The sequence below is a fragment of the Heterocephalus glaber genome, unplaced genomic scaffold (genome assembly GCF_053883595.1).
Source record: "Heterocephalus glaber isolate CG9 unplaced genomic scaffold, H.glaber_assembly_v1.0 deba00001497, whole genome shotgun sequence".
Lineage (NCBI taxonomy): Eukaryota > Metazoa > Chordata > Mammalia > Rodentia > Bathyergidae > Heterocephalus > Heterocephalus glaber.
The window spans coordinates 18102062-18114619 of NW_028258320.1; positions in this window are offsets into that span (position 1 = coordinate 18102062).

A 12558-nucleotide genomic window follows, 5' to 3' on the forward strand; every position below is an offset into this window, starting at 1 on the left:
GGATGGTACAACCAGGGCAAGGACCAAGACCTTCAGATTTCTTTCTTTCTTTTTTTTTTTTTTTTGTACCAGGGATTGAACTCAGGTCCATGTGCTTTCGAGGCAGGCGGTGGAACCACTGATCTAAATCCCTGGCCCTACCCTCAGATTTCTTATGGAACATGTCAAAACCAGAGAAAAAAGCACAATGATTCTCATGCATCTGTCACCCAGATTCAGGAAACATCAATTCAGCACAAATCATATTCCACACACCTCCCTATCTACTTCCCCTAGCACTTCTTTCATGGATAATTTGAAGCAAATTCCAGATGTCGCACAATTGCAATAGTAAATCCTTCCTCAGACTCTCTTTTTGTTCAACATAAGTTGCATAATAGAGCTGAGAGTTTTGACTGTGAATTTACACAGCTTGGGCTTCAAGTCCAACCACTGCTCTTTCCTAGTTGTATGACATTCAGACTCTGATCTTCAGGTTTTTAAATTTTTTTAATTTATTTATTTATTTATTTTTGAGATAGGGTCTCACTTTGCAGTTCAGGCTATCCTTGAGCTCACTATGTAGCCCGGGCTGGCCTCGAATTCACAGCAATCCTCCTGCGTCATCCTCAGGGGTTTTTTTTTCCTCCATTATAAAAGGATACAATGTTACCTGTTTCCCAGGGTAATTGTCAGGCTTGAATGAAACCGCAGGGAGCAATGGCCAGCACCTGTGCAGAGTAAATGGTGGCTTTTCTGATTTCCATTCTTGTGATGACTGCATCACTCTCAAGGGCTGTGGTCCTGGCAGAGGGTCGGTTTTCGGCCTCCAGTGTCCAGGTGTCCCACACAGTCTCCTGGAGTGGAGGCTCCTCATCACTACCCTACCGCTGGCACTGGATTCTGAGAACAGGAACCTAGCAGGGAGCCTGATCCAGTTACCAATAGCCCTCAGCCTCACTCTTGCAGCCTTGCTTAACTCTGTACCATGAGCCCCTTGATGGCAACACCAGGTCTCCCTCCTCTTCTTGCACCTCAGGCTCTCTGTGAGCAGATTGGTGCGCACACACATGCTCACTTGCTCCTGTGTGCATGCTGCTCCAACACGGGAACCAGGACCCTCTGGAGTTTCTGTGTGCTCAACCTGCCCGGGAGACTCCAAGGAGACTAAGACCTGATCTCTTCCAGCTCCTGGTTAACTGACAGAGACCAGAGGAAAACTGGCAGATGAGGTTGAGAAGACATCGGTATAGCATAAGACTCCCTGGGCGAGGTGGGGAAAGAACGCTCCAGCACAGGTGGTTGAGAATGGAAAGGAGGGGCTGTCGGGGGCCCTGCGTGGGCTGCAGGTGTGCAAGGGAGGCTGCCATTTGGGATCATTGTTTAGGTGAGGCCTGAGTGCCAGTAGCTCGCCTGCTCTGCAGGAGAAGTTTATTCCAGGAAATCACCCATACCTCCAGGCACAACTCTCTGAGGGGTTCTGGCTGACAGGGCATGTCCTTCCCCCAAATTGCCCACCCTTTTTTTTCCTAGAAACTAATTGCTATTGAGTGTTTCTATATTTAAGCACAGCCCTAGTGCTTTCCATTTATTAATCTATGAAATTAGAGTTATCATTCCCATTTGCAAATGATGAAACTGAGGCAGAGAGCAGTTAAATGATACGTTGCCAGTTTCCCAGTGAGGGGTGGTGCTGGACCTGAAGCCAGGCTTTCTTGACCTAGGGCCGGTGCTCTTCACCGTGCCAACGTGCTCTCCTTTTCCTTTCTTAAAGTTTTGATTCTGAAGATTTTCAGAGAAGAGAAAATAAAATGCTGTGACTTCATGCACTACCTTGCAGCTCCTACATTTTGAAAGTAACATATGCGAAGACAGAGGCTGGTGTGAAGGACACAGGACTGTAAAGAAAGTCTCATCCATTGTCTCTCAATTCATGGATAACCTTGTTCAACTGGTTCATCTGCTTGCAGCCCCCTCCCCCAACAAGTCCACTATCCTACTGGTACCTTAGTGTCCATTTTTAAAGGATAAGAACATTTTTAAGAACACAAACTTAAAACCATTTTTATACCTAAGGAAAGGAACAATTCTGCAATATGACCTACTATACATTCCTCATACACAAAAGCCTCCAGTTGTCTTTTTTAATGCACAAAGAACCTCCCACCCTGCAGGGCAGCTGCCTGCCAGGACCCAGGCTGCAGTACCAGCCCTGACACCAGAGCTTGATGCCACCAGCTTTGAGTCATTTACTTCTCTTGTCCCCATGTGTGGCCACCCGAAGGTATGGTGACCAGCCACCCTGGTTTTTCTGGGATTCATCTGGTGTTAGCACTGCAAGTCCCCTGTCCCCAGGCAAATCCAGATGGCTCCCTACAGGGAACTGGACCTATAGGGCCCACCCTACCCTCCCTTCTTCCTCCTAACTCCACTGAGGGGTCACCTACCAAGAGCAGGGAGAGCCAACAACTGCATTTCAAGAGCCCTCAAAATGACAAATATTTTACCGAACCCTTTGAGGGGCCCAGAAGTGCCCAGCTCAGGCAAGGAGCGAACCCAGAGCCCCCAGCCGCCTGTAGAGAATCAGGATCTTTTCAAGCCCAGGGGGCCAAATTCAGCAGGCCCCTCTGTCTGTCTTTGCCCCTCTCCAGATCTAATGACAATCCAAAGAGTTCCTGATAGGGTTTTAAAAGATGCTCTTCCATTCACTGTCCACCAAGCATGAAAATCCAGCTCGTTTGTGTCTTTTCTTTGCCCCAAAGGCCTGGTCGGCCCAGGGCCTGCAGCCTCAAACTTGTCACTCACTTTTCACTTCCTTTTGTTGGATTTGCCTTTATTTCATTCTTCTGTCTCCTGTGCACACCCTCCTCTCCCGCTCCTCACTCCATCCCTGTCCTTCTCCACCCGCCCCCAGCACTTCCCAGTCCCTCTGTCCGCACACAAAAAGCAACAGACCAGTCTGGGAATTTCTTTACAGGCCTTGTGCCCCTTACCCCCACCCCTGCCTCTTCTGCTCGCTGCTTTTTAAAAGTGGTAGCAAAAAGCCAACAGCCACTACAGAGGATGCAAGATCCAGCAGCAAACTGCCTTGTGCCTTGGCCAGCAATGGCCTCAGGGACCTGAGTCCCAACGTTTGGCTTCACGGGTATAGAAAGTGAAGGCCGGGGAGGGGTTGAGACTGGCACTCGGTCACGGCAGAGTTAGTGGCAGAACAGGGCCCAGAGCCCAGCGTGCAGCCTCTCAGTCTGGACTTCCAACTCAGAAGGGATGACTACTCCTCCTTCCCACTGCACAGAATTGATTGCTCTGACTCTTGGCAGTCTGTGCCAAGGGTCATAGATTGGAGGCAGGGGCCATGAGCAGTTCACTGCTGTGTCCCTTGAATGCTTAGGATATGGTAGGTGTCCAATGGTGCTGGTGACAGTGTGGGGGATAGAATGCAGAGGCGCTCTCCCACTGAGCTACATCCCCAGCCCATTCTATTTTTTAGTTCAAGGCAGTCTCACAAAGTTGCCCATGCTGGTCTTGAATTTACAATCCTCCTGCCTGAGCCTCCCAAGCGCTGGCATTATAGGTGTATACCATCATGTCCAATGTAGTGACGGTGTTTTTAATAAAAGTGAATTGCAGGAATGTGCTAGCCGGGCTGCTCCTGCTCCCTGGGTCTCTTATTTGTCACTTTTGGGCCTGTGGCTTTGTTGCCAGGCTCAGGGAATAATGACTAAGACTCTCTGAGTCCAGAAGAGGAGAGGAGAAGTGAGGGGGATGTGTGTTTAGCAGCCACACCTGGCCCCCATCACTTTCCTTCTGAGAACCCACACAGGGAGGGAAAGAGGGACAGGCTCCCACCTTTCTCTAGGGCAGGGCCAATAGATCAGGAATCCTCAGGCTCCTCCTGGGCTGAGGTGGGTGTGGCAATCCCCACCTCTGGCCACCTGAAATGGGAGGTAGGAAGAAGAACAGGGCAGCATGAGAGAGCATCCGATTCCACAGTCTGCAGACAGTGACACCTATACATCAGTCCTTGTGCAAGTGACAGAGACAGAAGAGAGAGGTAGCTGCTGAACCTGGGGGCTCAGAAGGAGACACTGGCCAGATTTAAAAGCACATCCCATGGAGCTTGGCCTCTCCTGTGCAGCCATGTAACAGTACCACTAGCCCGTGCCCTGCCCCAGCTAGGTCCTGGTGCCGTCCTCACCTGGCCCTGGGGACTCGGCTTCTGTATTCCTGTGGGTGTCACCTCCACCTCACTCCTGGCCTTTCCATCAAATCTTGATCGTACTGCCACCCAGCCATTGCAAGGTCCCTGCCTGCAGCCCTTGCCACCTCCCCCTCCCACCACGACCTAAACCACCTGTTACCCACTCATGTCCCAGCTGCACAGAAATTTCCAAGGGCACAGGAAAGCCACTTCCTTCTTTAGTAGACTGTAATGGTCAAGAGCAGAGGCCTTGGAATCAGAATTCCTGGGTTCAGATGATAAATCTGCCACCTACAGTCTCAGTGAGTTTAGGCAGCCTCTCTGAGTCCTGATGTCATTTGTGCAATAGGCACAATGATAGCCCTTCTCTCATAGAACAGTTATAAAGATTGAATACAGAATTTACAATATACAGCCACCTCTCTATATCCTGGGGGAACTGATTCCTAAATCCTCAAGGACACCCAAATCCAAAGATGCTCAAGACCCTTATATAAAATATGTATTAAAAATCTTGAAAGACACTTATTAACTACACAATGTGATGGAAGAATTTCCTATCATTTCTAAATTGTATTAGTTATTTTGCACTGTGTACTATTTTCTAATTGGGGGAAATGTTATTCTTTTAAAGCTTTAATTAATAAATGCAGTGGTACTTCAATTTTTTGAAAACTCCTTCAGTGGGATAGCAAGAGTGGCTTCATCAAGATGGAGCTCCTATGTAAGCTGAAAGCTGACCTGCTCGGGGACCTGAAGGACTCTGTGCAGTACTTGGAGGCCAGGGAGGTGAGAAGTAAGAAGCAGAAGGAGGATCTGGATTCCTATCTCTCAACTCAAAGGCCAATGACTTTTCCATTTTTCTCTCCAGTTTCCCAATGTAACATGGGGAGTTGGAGGAAGGGCTATAAAGGAAACTGTGTTAGTCATCTTTCCATTACTTTAACAAGTACCTGCAATAATACACTTATACAGAGGAAGGATTTACTTGAGCTCGGTTTTGGAGGATTCAGTCTATGGCCAATTGGCCTGGTTCATTTGGGCCTGTGATAAGGCGGGGCACCATGGCAGGGGCATATGTTAGAGGAGGCCCATTCACCTTGTAGTCAGAGACTGAAAAAGAGAGAGACTGGTGTTCCATGATCTCCTTTAAGGGCACACCCCCAATGACTTAAAGGCTCTCATTAGGCCCCATCTTTCTTTTTTTTGGTACTGGAGATTGAACTCAGCCAGCCCCTTTTCACATTGAGCTACACCCTCAGCCCATTTCTTAATTTTTTATTTTGAGACAGGGTCTTGCTAAGTTGCCCAGGCTGGACTTGCACTTGCAATCCTCCTGCCTCAGCCTCTCAGCATACTTGGATTACAGTCATACCATCATCCCTAGCTTTTAAAGGTTTCCCTCATTTTCCAATAGTGCCAAGTTGGGGATTAAGCCTTTCACACATAGGGTGAGGACTCTGGAAGTTCACAACAGATCTCAACACCTGGACTACTCAGGAACTGAGCTCCTTTATATAAAAACATCATCAGAAGCTGTGGTTTAATCGGTTCACCATTAAGGTGGTACTTTTAAAAATGTAACCATTTTAATAAGAACCTTTCTATAGCGGGTTGAATAGTGGTCCTCCAAAAGCTACATCTACCAGGAACTGTAAATGTCACCTTATTTGAAAAAAGTGTTTGTGGATGTAATTAAGTTTAGGATCTCATCCAGGAGACCATCCAGGATTAGGGTGGTCCTAGATCAAAACACAAATCCATATAAGAGAAGAAGAAAGAGACACAAGGACACACAGGAGAAGGTCATGAGCAGACAGAGGTAGAGGTTAGGACTTGGCAGCCAGAGCCCCAGAAGCCACCAGGAGCAGAAGAGACAGGAGGGATGCTTTCCCAGAGCCTCTGGAAGGGCTGCCACCCTGCCAACTTCTTGGTTTCAGACCTCTGAACTCCAGAATTGTGAGAGAATAAGTCCCTGTCATTTTAAGCCAGCCAGTTTATAGTGATTGGTTATGGTGGCCCCAATAAACTCAACCGCTCTCTGAAGAGCATTGCACTGTTCTGTGCTCCTGAAACAGAGCACATGCCGTAGGGCAGGTGTATGGTGACCAATAAAACTCAGCAAATGTCAGCTCCCTATGTTGACCTGTCTTGATGGTTAGGGAGCCACCTCAAATGTCACTCATGGTCCAATACCATGCACTCCTGGATCTCCTGACATGTGCTAGTCCATCTGTCACATGGCCCACCCTGCCTTGGTAACAGAGCTCTTCCCTCTGCTGTCCTGGCTAGGTGGCTGCTCTGGGTTGCTGGCTTTGGTGGCTGATGGCCACTTTGTAACTGGTGCCCCTCCCCACCTGTGGCCCAAGGAGGCAGTCAGCCAAGCTTGGGGTCACTGTACACAGAGGAAAAACAAGGGGAATCTACACAAGGACCTGTGGGCCTTTCCTACAAATTGTGTGTGAGCTCTGGGTCTTGAACCTTGTTCCATCAGAACCATACCAGGGGATGGGAAGACAAAGGCCTCCTCTCACTGGGGTATGGGAGGGACCCCATAGCATCTTCTGGGGACTCAGGAGTCTGACTTGAAAGTGGGTGCCAGCTGGCTGCACTGGGCAATGTCTGGAATCAGATCTTTTGAGAGGAGAAGTTTTCTAGAATGACTGAAGTGACCCAAGCAAAGTCAAGGGACAAATTCCTCACGAGGACCTGGGTGAGATAAACTTTAAAGGAGAGAAGACCTCCAGGACAGAGAGGCAATGACAGTAAAATGAGCACAGGATTTGAGCTCAAAGGCTTGGGCAAATCCAAGTTCAGTCAACATTTCTTGACTATCCTTCCAAACTTTTATATACATATATGAAAAAAATCATGCTACACTATATCTTTGCCATATTGTGTATATTTCTCTTAGTATATATGAACATCTTTCAGTCTCAATAAACCATAGATCTTCCTTGTCATTTTTAATTGCTACATTAACTGCATTCATTTTCTCATCTTAAAAAATAGGCTTTGAGGGCCGGGGATTTAGCTCAGTGGTTTCATCGCCTGCTGCACAAGCCCAAGGACCCAAGTTCCATCCCCAGTACTAAAAAAAAAAAAAAAAGCCTTTGTTACTCAAGGATTCAAGCAAATGTAGATCAAAAACACTAAAAAAAAAAAAAACTTCATTTGTTCTAAACATGCGCTGACTTTTCTTGCTGCTATTCCTTAAACAATATGGTGTAACACCTGTTTAAAGAGCATTTACATTGTGTTAGGTATCACAGGTAATCTAGGGGTTATTTAAAAGGCATGAGAAGATGGTATAGGTTACATACAAGTATGGTGGCATTTTATTTAAGGGATTTGCAGATCCTCAAATTTCAGCACCCAAAGCAAGTCCTGGACCCTACCAGAGATGACTGTCTAGGCTGTATCCTATGTTGTCGGGTTAGAGGAGATTAAAGTAAGCAAACTTGAGTTTGATCCCCCATACCAAAAAACAAAGTGAGCAAAATTATGTTACTGTAGGCATGTTTTGGGACGGGGTTCGGGGATATTTGCACAAAGGATAGGGCTCCCTGTTAGCCACCTTGCCTAAGGGATGAATGCGGCAGGACCTGCCTGGATCTGGAAGGTTGGGGAGACAGTGGCAGAGGAGAGCAGCCAGCCTGCGCACCTCATCCATCAGCACTGACACAGCCGCCCCCGCCAAGGGCTCAGGCCCCAGCTGCTGAGCACCAGCAGGTACCGAGCAGAGCTCCTCCCTGGCCTCGCACCCCTCACACACACTTAGGTCAACAGATCGAAGGGGCTTTGTCCTCCTGGTCGGGACAGAGAAGATTAATGGAGCAGGTGCAGGTGGGGGTGCGACAATCACCTGGCCTGACAAGGTCATTCATGGAGAATTAGGCCTGCTGCCATCCAGCATGGGCCTCAGTTTGGCCAGGGGTGAGCTGAAACCAGCTACGCGCCTCTGCTGCTCACCCGCCCCTCTCCTTTCCTCCCCTCCCCTGGCCTCCCCTGGCCTCACTGTCTCTCCCTCAGGGTGGAGGGCTATAGAAGCCTTTGGAGCCCCACTTACAGGATCTAGCTTTGAAATAAATGCCTTTCCTGTTTCTTCAATTTCCCCAGTAGCTCACTGCAGAAAAGTATAGAGCACCTGCCACTGTCCATATTTGGTAAGTATTACCTAGCTCCCTATCTGTCCTCACACATGCAGCAAGCACTCTACACTTTTTGCCTTGTAGTCTTTTTACACTTAATATATTATGAATACCTTTCATAGCTAATAAAACACAAATTTTTACAATTTTAATTGATACATATATTCTGTGTAATGAGGTCCAATATTATAATTCACCCAAAACCTCCTGTTATAGTTTAATTGTGTCCAGTTTTTGCAGTTTATATATAATACTAAAAGAATTTATTTTCTTTTGGGGGTACTGGGGATTGAACCCAGTGCCTTGGCACTGAACTACATCTCCAACACACACCCCCCTTTACTTAAAAACAGTTTTCTTAAGTCACTAAGTTGTTTTTAAATTTGCAATCCTCCTGGCTCAGCCTCCCAGAGTGCTTGGATTACAAGTGTGCACCACCACATGACACGAACATTTATATAGGTACAGTATCCACAAGGGATTTGTTCCAAAACCCACAGCAAATACCAAAATTCTTGACTACTTAAGTCCTAGTACAAAACAGCACAGCATTTGCAGATAACCTATACATAGTCTTCCATAAATTTTTTTTTTTTTTTGGTACCGGGGATTGAACTCAGGTCCTTCGGCTTGCAAGGCAGGCAGCAGAACCACTGAGCTAAATCCCCGGTCCCCATAAACTTTTTTTAATATTGTTTTATTGGTACATTTCAGGTATACAATATAATGACATTCATCATTAGAAATTTGCACCTTTACATAATTTCTCTTGGTTCTTACTTTTCCCCCTTCCCCTGCCATCCCTTCAACCCCTCCATCCCTCCCTATTTACAAAGACTTTGTTTCCATTTTTTCATTTTCTCATATTAATTCCATCCCCTTCTTTCCTTTTCCCTACCCCTCCCACTTCCCCTTCCCCTTTGCCCCTTTTCTTCCTATTTCACATTCTCTATTATACCTTTTAGTCCTTATTTACACTTTCAGTTTCTCACACTAGAGAAATTATTTGGTATTTACACATGTGTGTCCTATTTATTTCACTTAAGAGTATGGCCTCAATCTGCATCCATTTAGCTACAAATGTCTCTAATTTCTCATTTTTGATGGCTGAGTAGTACTCCATTTTATAAAAAAGACACATTTTCTTTATCCAGTCTCCAGCTCATGGGCAATTTGGCTGCTTCCAAGTTTTAGCTATTAAAAATTGTGCTGCTATGAGCATGGGTGCATATGTATCACTGTGGTATGATTCTTTTAATTCTTTGGGGGAAGATACCCAGCAGAGGAATAGCTAGGTTAAATGAGACTTCGAGTCCTAGTTCTTTGCGGTATCTCCACACTGATTTCCACAGTGCTTGCACCAGTCCACACTCCCACCAACAGCAGAATAGGGTTCCTTTTTCCCCACAGCCCCACCAGCATTTGTTATTGGTTGATTTCATGATAGCAGCCATTCTTTCTGGAGTGAGGTGGAATCTCACCATTGTTTTCATTTGCATCTCTCGAATGACCAGTGATGTTGAACATTTTTTCATATGTTTATTTGCGATTTCTACTTCTTTGTCTGAGAAATGTCTCTTCATTGCAGATGCCCATTTTCAGATTGGGTCTTTAAATTTGGGGGGTCTGATTTTTTTAAGTTCTTTATAGATTCGAGATAGTAGACCTTTGTCTGAGGAAGAGCAAGTGAAGATTTTTTCCCACATTGTGGGTTGTCTCTCCACTCTCCTGGTGGTTTCTCTTGCTGTGCAGAAGCCTTTTAATAAGAAGAGATCCCACCTGTTGATTGTGCTAGTTCATGGGCAACTGAGGTTTTGTTCATAAAATCTTTTCCTACACCAATGTTTTCAAGAGTTCTACCTAACCTCTGTTTCAGCTGATTTAGCCTTTCCTATTTTAATATTTGGATCTTTAATCCATTTTGATTTTAGTTTAGTGCATGGTGAGAGATATAGGTCTAGTTTTAATCTTTGACAAGTTGAAACCCAATTTTTCCAGCACCATTTATTAAATGGGCTTAATAAACACCCTTAGTAATGGTGTTTGGCTCCTTTATCAAAGATGAGATTAAAAAAATGATGAGATGGCTGAGTGTGTCTGGAGTTGTTTCTGCATCTTCTAATCTGTTCCACTGGTCCTCAGGTCTGTTTCTTTGCCAGTACCATGCTGGTTTTATCACAGTAGCTTTGTAGTATAGTTTCAAGTTGGGGATTGTGATACCCCCTGCCATGTCTCTGTTACCTAGAAATGCTTTTGCTATTCTGGGTCTCTTCTTGTTCCAAATGAATTTTTGGATTGTTTTCTCAAAGTTCCTGAAGTATGCTGCTGGAATTTCAATTGGGATTACATTGAATCTATATAGCAGTTTTGGAAGTATGGTCATTTTCACTATATTGATCCTTCCTACCCAGGAGCAGGGGATGTCTGTCCATTTTCTGATATCATCTTCAATCTCTCTTTTCAGAGTGCTATAGTTTTCAGAGAAGAGGTCTTTGATTTCTTTTGTTAGGTTGATTCCTAGATATTTCAGTTTTTTAGATGCTATTGTGAAAGGAATTGTTTGCCCTATTTCTGTCTCAGTCAGTCTGAGCCTTCTATAAACTTTAAGTCATCTTTAGATACTTCAAATACTTAATACAATGTAAGTGTATGTAAATAATTGTTACACTGCATTGTTTCGAGAATGACAAAGAAAGAGAATCAATATATGTTTAGCACACATATGATTTATTCTTTGAACTTCTTGACCCCATGAGTTACTGAATCCTCAGATGTGGAGCTCATAGCTACCAAGGGCCAACTGTACATCACTTCATTATTTCTTTGTGAAACTCTCCTCAAACTGGAACTGTGGTCAGAGTTATGTGCTCTGGAAGACTTTGATACACATTGCTGCCCATGCCAATAGACTGTCCTTCCTGGACCAGAGTGAAGAGGGGCAGGAGAAAGAGGCATTCCTGGGAACAGAGGCTGGGATGGAGGCCTGTGGAGGATAGATATCACCTTCCTCGTCTTTGCCATCCAGCCTTCCACTCAGGGACAGAGAGCGCTGGGCAGGGAGGTAAGGGACCTGCACTTGAGAGATGAGTCCCCAGAGCTACAGAGCAACCCAGAAGTCGGGATGGAGAAGGAAAACATCTCCAGGGAGATGAAGTCAGACAGACTTCTCAGACGCAGTGATATTTCTGCTAGCTTTGCAAGGAGAGGAGGATGAACCACTGAGTGACCCATCTGGGCAAGAGGTGCTCACAGTTTGGAGGAGAGGAAAGATGGAGGGGAGAGAATCTGCCCTTAGCCATGGCACCCTTCCCCCAACTCAAGGTAGATGAGCCTTCAACAGGCAAAGCCTTGCCCATGGCCAGACCTGAACTGGGAGGTTCAGGTGAGAAGGAAGGCTCCCCTGCTCATGAGCTCTGTGATCTTGAACAACACTCGGACTGCGCTGGACGCGCGCTTCCCCATCTGCGAGTGGGGAGGATGGTTATTCCCTGTTACACACAGCTGTGGGCACAGAGAGTGTTGCATGGAGTGAGCATTTGGCAAAAAAAGCAGAAACTACCTACTAATCACTACCCTAAAAGCTAAAGGATATTCTATTTTGGTGTTCTCACTTCTAGACTATCCTGCCAACCTATAGGACACTGGGACCCAGCAGCTTAGTGGAGAACCCCAGAAGCAGACCCTAGGGCACAAGGGGAGGGAAGAAAATGGACGATCACTGAGCTGACCTACCATAGCGACTCCCACCAGGCTGCTCCTGTCCTCCTATCCTCAGTGTGCCTCTTCAAGGTAGGAGTTATTATTCATCCCACTTGACAGGTGAGAAAGCAGAGGCTTTGGGCACTCAATAATTTACTTTGGTTGACACTGGCCAGAGAGCTCTCTGGGCCAGGTTGTCAGCAGAGGAGAGATTATTCCTCAGCACCACAGTCCAGCAAGGAGCCTGGTGGGGGTGGGAGCCCCAGGGCTGTGGAGGGTGGAGTCTGAGGCTGTGGCAGTGGAAGGCAGGACCCTCCCCAAGGCCCCCCATGCCCTTACACCTCCACTGGCCTCGCTGCAGGGGGCAGCCAGCTGGTGGCTGACCTTGCTCCTCTGACAATGATTTAACCTGGCTGGGGGTGGGGAGGGACCTGTAGGGGAAGGCTTCAGCCCAGCCTGTTGCTCAGCTACTAGTGGGGGCAGGAGGAAGAGAAGCCAGGGAGAGGCCAGGCAACCTTGGGGTTCTGC